Here is a 7,194-nt window from a genome sequence, read left to right as displayed (position 1 = left end):
TCCTTTGCCCATTTTTTAATTGGGTTATTTGTCTTTTTGTTGTTGAGGTTTTGCAGTATTTTGTAGATTTTAGAGATTAGACGCTGATTGGATTTGTCGTAGCCAAATTTTTTTCCAAGTCTGTAGGTTGTCTTTTGACTCTTTTGGTGAAGTCTTATGATGAGTATAAGTGTTTGATTTTTAGGAGCTTCCATTTATCTAGTCTCTCTTCTGGTGCTTGTGCACTGTTACTTATGGTTTGTATTGTGTTTATGCCATGTATTATGGCTCCTAGCGTTGTCCCTATTTTTCCTCCCATTATCTTTATCATTTTCAATTTTATATTTAAGTCTTTGATCCATTTTGAGTTAATTTTTGTGCATGGTGTGAGGTATGGTCTTGTTTCATTTTTTTTGCAGATGGATATACAGTTATGCCACCACCATTTGTTAAAGAGACTGTCTTTTCCCCAACTAACAGACTTAGGGCCTTTGTCAAATATCAGCTGCTCAGAGGTGGATGAATTTATGTCTGGATTCTCAATTCTGTTCCATTGGTGTATGTATCTGTTGTTGTACCAATACCAGGCTGTTTTGACTACTGTGGCATTACAATAGTTTCTAAAATTAGGTAGTGTGAGGCCTCCCACTTTGTTATTCTTCTTGAGTAATGCTTTATTTATTTGGGGCCTCTTCCCTTTCCATATGAAGTCAGTGATTTGTTGTTTAGCTCTTTTACTTCATCGTTTCTTCCTTTCACTTTAGCTACTGTGCATTCAAGAAGTTTCAGAGTTTCTTCTGACATTTATTTTGGTCTTTTCTTTCTTTTCTGTCTTTTTAATGACCTTTTGCTTTCTTCAGGTATGATGTACTTGATATCATCCCACAACTCGTCTGGTCTTCAATCATTAGTGTTCAATATGTCAAAACTATTCTTGAGAAGGTTTCTAAATTTGGGTAGGATATACTCAAGGTCATACTTTGGCTCTCATGAACTAGTTTTAATTTTCTCCAGCTTCAAATTGAACTTCCATATGAACAATTTATGGTCTGTTTCACAGTCAGACCCTGGCCTTGTTCTAACTGATAATATTGTGCTTCTCCATCATCTCTGTCCCCATATGTATTTGATTTGATTTCTGTGTATCCTATTTGGCAAGGTCCACGTGTATAGTCACTGTTTATGTTGTTGAAAAAAGGTATTTCCAATGAATAGGTCCTTGGTCTTGCAAATTCTATCATGCCATCTCCAGCTTGCTTTTTATCACCAGGGCCATATTTTCCAACTACCAGTCCTTCTTCTTCGTTTCCAACTTTCACATTCCAATCACCAGTAATTATCAATGCATCTTGATTGCATGTTTGATCAATTTCAGACTGCAGAAGTTGGTAAAAATCTTCGGCTTCTTTGTCTTTGGTGTTGTGGTTGGTGTGTAAATTTGAATAATAATTATATTGACTGGTCTTCCTTGTAGGTGTATGGACATTATCCTATCACTGACAGCATTCTACTTCAGGATAGATCTTGAAATGTTCTTTTTTATGATGAATGCAACACCATTCCTCCTCAATTTGTTATTCCCATCATATTAGACCCTATGATTGTCTGATTCAAAGTGGTCAGTACCAGTCCATTTCAGCTGACTGATGCCTAGGATACTGATCTTCAAGCATTCCATTTCATTTTATTAATAAAAACTTTAATAAAAGTTTGTAATTTTGTTGACTCACTTTGAAAGCTGCTATTTTACCTTTTTAACATATGTGGGGGAAGTGTAGCGAGGGAGGAGAAACTAATTAAGAACAGTTGTGGGAAAACATGGGGAAAATTACTTTTTTAAACTGGTTTTAAAGACTCTCCCCCTAAGCTTTGAAGATATTGGACTGTCATTTGGGACAAAGTTAATGATTCCATAAAGCAGGTTTTCTAAAGCAAAAAGGGGGAAGTTCTTCATCTCCTATAGCAGTGTTTTACAAACTGTGGTTCACCACCTATGAGCAGGGCACAAAAACAATGTATGAGGTGTTAACCAGAACGTATTTTGAATGGAATGGAATGGAGTAGAAAATACCAGACTGCATAGTTTTTAGTAAGGGGTAAGTATTGTTTTCTGAAACTTATGTTTTAACTTTGTGTGTGTGTGTGTGTTTGTGTGTGTGTGTACTGAGGTGGGATGTAAGATGTGTTTCTTATTGTGAGTCATAGTCGAAAATGTTTGACAGTCACTGCCCAATAATTGTCCTCAAAATAAATGAAAACCTTTCAAAATCAGTTGACAAAATCTGTAATTTTATTAAAAGAAGAAAAGACAAAAACATTTATTCATATATATCTAGAAAACTTCTCTCCACCTAGTACCTATCTCTCACTCTCAATTCCATATTTTCACCTCTTAAATAATCTCCAAAGACTTTCCCTTGGCGATCTCTCTATATAAATGCATATTAATAAATCCACGATACAGCACAATTATTACCTTTATGCCTTAGATTTAAAAAAAAAAAAAATCAGTGCTGTTGAGGCAATTCTGACTCATAGCAACCCTATAAGGACAGAGTAGAACCACCCCTTAGGATTTCCTAGGAGCAGCTGGTGGATTTGAACTGCTGACCGTTTGGTTAGCATCCAAACTCTTAACCACTGTGCCACCAGGGCTCCATGTCTTAGATAGTTCCTAAATATAGAGTTTATCTATTGGTATGCTGGTAAATGTTTAATAATCAGTTGTCCAGTGGGGGAAAAGCCCTGATTTGTAGGATCTGACACCTTCTGTGGTGTAAATACTCCAGCCATAGCCAATTTACCAACATAGCCAAGCCATAGCCAAGCTACCAACATGACAGAATTGGAGAGATGCTTGTTAGCACATGTTGTATGGTGTCTCCACCATAGAGATATAAGGCATAAATAACCTTAAGGGCATAGATAATAGTAAGATGTAGTAAAATGATTAGGAAGTGATGAGCATTGAATATTTATAACTTTTCATAACAGAATAGGCTTACCTGTAAGTTTATATAATTTTTAATAATGTCTATGTTTAACAACTGGCTCACAAAATTTAGCTACAGCACACCATTATCCTAGTTTGACATCTTTAGCAGGCTCTGATCCCACACTCTATCACCTGCTGAACAACTCTACCCGGATCTCTTCCATAAGAAACCACAAACTTACCATACTCAAATCTAAACTTGCTGTCCTCTTTGAATTTCCTTAGCCCATACTTCTCTTCCTCTCCTGACTTCCCTATTTCTATTAATGGCACCTCCAGTATCCATCCAATCACTTACTAATCTTGTAGATTCTGCCCATGCAATATTCTTTTGATCTGCCCTTTCTTTTTCATTCCAACTAGGGTTACTGCCCAGTCCAGATCAATTAACTGGCCTCCTCTCCTTCAGTCTCTCTTCACTGCAATCTATCTGGCAATACTGTCAATCTTCCAAATGCACAGCTCTGATAATGTAACTCTTCCATTCAATCTACACATCGTCTCTTAATCTGGTCTTCAAAGCTCTCTTTGCTCCAGGCAATCTGGACAGCTCCCTTCTCCCTGTGCTTGGAACATACCTTGTGTTTCCTGATTTTGTGCTTTTGTCCACACTTTTCCCTTCATCTGGAATGCCCCTCCCTCATTTTACGATGCAAAAAATCATAGCCTTTATTCAAGACCCAGTTCAAATGACAATGAAAATATTGGAAATTGGTTGTCAGAGGGATATACAAGTTTATGAGAATCTGGATCATGAAAACAAATAAGTAACAAATGCAGGAATCATTTAAAGACAAAAATGTATTTGGTGATATTTTATATGAAGTATATAAATACGTAGCACTGATTATGATATGATATAGTAGCACTGATCCCATTTTTATTATTAAAAGGTTTGCGTGAGGCAATATGAGGTTTATCTCAAACCTATGGATTTCAATTATACATGCTACAGCTGTTCTTCATTAACTGAAATGATCAAGAATTGTCTGTACTTTAACCATTTGGTGTTTACTGTAATTATTTCCCTCTTAATGCCCTGAGCCAAACTGTGTTGAGGAGGTTGGAAGAGGTGGGTGGTAGAGGCATGGAGCTCCTGGGCCCTGGTCTGTCACCACCACTGATGATCCTCATTCATATTTGAGACACTGATCATAGATATTAAAGATCCTCCACATGCCTAGAAATTCTCAACAGTCAGAGGCAAGGAAGCTGGAACTTGTATCTTTTCTGAATCTTACTTCCTTCAGTCATTCCCCAAATTTAGAGTAAATTAAATGCTTTAAATATTTGCTTTCTTGAGCTGGAGAATCATAATGATGATCCGTCAGCAAGTGATTCCTTTTCTTTCAAGTTTAGTGGTAAAGGACAAAGAAACAAGCTGCTAGAGCCCTCAGGTCACTGGCATCAATGTCCCCGGGGAGTTAAAGAATACTGGGTTATTGAGAGCCTGAATCCTTAGCCCAGGAGAGGTGGAAAATAATGAGGTAGCAGAAGATGGTAAGAGACAACTGGCAAAAATAAAGGTGTCTTGAACCAGCCTGCCCTCACTCTTAACACCTAGATTGTCAACCGTGGTCTAAGGACCTCTTGCATGAGAACCAATTGGGTACTTGTTTAAAATGCAGATTCTTGGGTCCCCACCTGAGACCTGCTGAATTATAATCTCTAAGGGAACAGCCAGGGACAGAGCATTTTTCATAGGCACACCCAGCGATTCTGATACACACTAAAGACTGAGGATCACTGCTCTGGTGTTGGCTAACTTTGGCCTGCAGGCTAGTTTGTACAGCCCTTGAGCTAAAAATGGTTTTTACATTTTAGAGAAATGTAAAAAGAAAAAGAATATGCAACACAAATCATGTGGCCCACAAAGCTTAAAATATTTACTGTCTGGCCCTTTACAGAAAAGTTTGTCGACTGCTAGCTAGCGCATTGCAAATAGCCTGGGTGGCGCAAAGCAAACAGCCAGGCACTCGACTACTAACCAAAAAGATTGGACGTTCAAACCCATCCAGAGACGCCTTGGAAGTAAGGCCTGGAGATGTGCTTCTGAAAGGTCACAGTCTTGAAAACCCTATGGAGCAGTTCTACTCTGCACACATAGGGTCGCCATGAGTCAGAATTGACTCAATAACAACTGATAACAACATCTGAATTTAGCCCTATCCCAGCCCTGCAACAACTAAAATAACTGATGCATCAAAACTTTCAAAAACAAAAACTGAGAGTGACGAGCCACATAAAGCTGTCATCTAAAAATGCATTTGTAATAATTTTAAATGGAGAGAGGAAATGTATAAATAAAATTGCAGCAAGCAATCTCTGAAAATATAGTTTCATCAATACAAGAATTTGATTCTATCCTTCCATATACTTATCAGGTGACAATAAATCATAAATTAGCCTAGGAAGAATTACTGCATATACACTATTTATTGGACTATGCATATCCCCCAGTACATTATTGCCACATATATGAGGAAAATGTAAAACTATACCCCAGAATGTCCGGGGAATAAAAATATAAAATTTCAAAACAATATGTAGGAAAATTATTCACAAAGGGAATAAAAGATATAGAAAGTTAAATTGGTATCTTCCTACTTGAAAGGAGTCTGAGAATCACAGAGCAGTTCCACTTCCTAAGAATAAGAATCTTGGGAAAGAGCTATGAACTCATTTGGGAAAGGTTCAGATATCCGCATTGTGCCAAAAAGGCTCAGTGTTTTGGGAACCTACCCAGTTAGATTCGTAAAGTAATCCCAAAGCCAAAATGCAATTCCTTTAGGGGTAGTTTCTAGATGTTTGTTCTAGATACCTAAAAAAAAATTTTGTTTATTTTCGATGTGGAGAAAGAAACTTTATTATAGAATCTAGAAATAAATATTGGCTTTAAAAATACATTACCTAAAGTGACTTGTCTTTCACCTACAAGTGACTTGTCTTTCAGAATTGTAAACTGAAATATCTCACAATAATTTTGTTTCAGCGCTTTTTTTTTTCCTCAGAAGAAAGGAATGTTAGAAACCTTACTAGCAATAACATTTTGATAAAGATTTAAACTACATTACAATTTTTAAGAAACAACGTTTAAAGCCCCAGATAAAGTCTTGAAACTTAGCATGCTTCACCATTTAATAAAATTATGACTCATTTTAGTAAGAAAAATGCTTTCTGAGCTAACTTTAACTGCTGAAGAACATAGGACACCCACAAACCCAGTCAGCAAAAGTCTCAAACTCCTATAAGATTAAAGGAAAAATAAATTAGTGTGTACAGAGAATTAAAAAAAAAAAATCCCCAGTGCTGCTAGTCTATAAACGGAAGTAAAACTAAAACCCCCCTAAAATCCCCCAATCATCGATCCTTATAAATGCAGCATTTATCTTCTCCCTTGACTTCTTTGGGAGCCCATAAATGATCACGAAATCTTTTATGACTTTTATCTCTTAAATAAGAATCCTCAAACTACACGAAGTATGGATAGCGACCTCCGTGTCACAAAGTGTTTTAACTTTTAAACCCATGCAAGAAAACGTGAGGTTTCCTGAGTTCTACGGGGACTGGCTGTTAGGAACCGGATGGATTTTGCAGATGTGTAATCCCAGGACGCGCACTGAACGAGTGGTGTGGGGGGCAGAGGTGTGTGGTGGCCGCCGCCTGGGCCGGGCAGGGTGGGTGGGACCGGGCGTGTGCTCGGGTGAGAGTGAAGGGCATGTGACAATACGACGGTGGCGTGTTGGCTGCAGGATCTGGGCGGAGAGTGAAAGCTTGGCCGGGGTGTCCCATATGTGAGCGGTGATAGTCACAGCCCCACTCGTATTTAAGTGTCCTTTGTCACTAACAACTTAGAGATGTTCTTTATTTAAAAAAAAAAAAATACAAAAAGACCTAGCCAAACGTCCTATTAAAACATATACTTCCACTCCCAAACCCCACCCCCAAAATTTCCCCATCTCCAGGGAGCTGAGTTTTAAACCAGCCTAAAATCCAATCCCAAATACGGGAGTCCCCTCCTCGCCCGTCCCCGCGACAGTGAGTCAGAGCCCGGCGAGCCCGGGTTCTGGTGCCGGGGAGCACGCCGAGTGGGGCGACGGCTGTAGGGCTGCCAGAAGGAGGGGAGGTGGCATCAGCAGGACGTGGCGCTGGACCGCGCCGCCGCCGCCTGGGAGCGGGGTTTGCGCTGGAAAAGGCGCCGCCGCAGCCCCCGGCCGCCC

The sequence above is a fragment of the Trichechus manatus genome, unplaced genomic scaffold (assembly GCF_000243295.1).
Source record: "Trichechus manatus latirostris isolate Lorelei unplaced genomic scaffold, TriManLat1.0 scaffold00002, whole genome shotgun sequence".
Lineage (NCBI taxonomy): Eukaryota > Metazoa > Chordata > Mammalia > Sirenia > Trichechidae > Trichechus > Trichechus manatus.
Note: the sequence above shows the minus strand (reverse complement) of the source record.